Source organism: Trachypithecus francoisi, unplaced genomic scaffold (genome assembly GCF_009764315.1).
Source record: "Trachypithecus francoisi isolate TF-2019V2 unplaced genomic scaffold, Tfra_2.0 Lachesis_group12, whole genome shotgun sequence".
In the NCBI taxonomy this organism is placed as follows: domain Eukaryota; kingdom Metazoa; phylum Chordata; class Mammalia; order Primates; family Cercopithecidae; genus Trachypithecus; species Trachypithecus francoisi.
The window spans coordinates 2,080,532-2,080,822 of record NW_022681457.1 but is presented as its reverse complement, the minus strand read 5'-3'; positions in this window follow the sequence as shown (position 1 = coordinate 2,080,822).

Genomic DNA, 291 nt, shown 5'->3' with positions numbered 1-291 from the left:
TGGGTGATGGTGCCATCTGTTGAGGGGAGTGGGGACTTTGGGGGAGGAGTGACCGGCTCTGCCTGGGTTGAGTGGAGTTTGGGGAGAGGGGATATGATGGGTTGGGGTTTTGTGGTAGGGCAGCAGGGGACGGAGAGGGGCCCAGAGCTTGGGTGGGGTGTGGGTGGAGAGCAGAAGTGGAGGCACTGGACCGAATCTCCTTGTGCCCTTTCTTTCTGTCCCTAAGTGCTCCCTCCCCAGGGGCAGAGCCCTGGGGAGCAGATACTGTGATGACAGTTCAGCTGAAGCCTC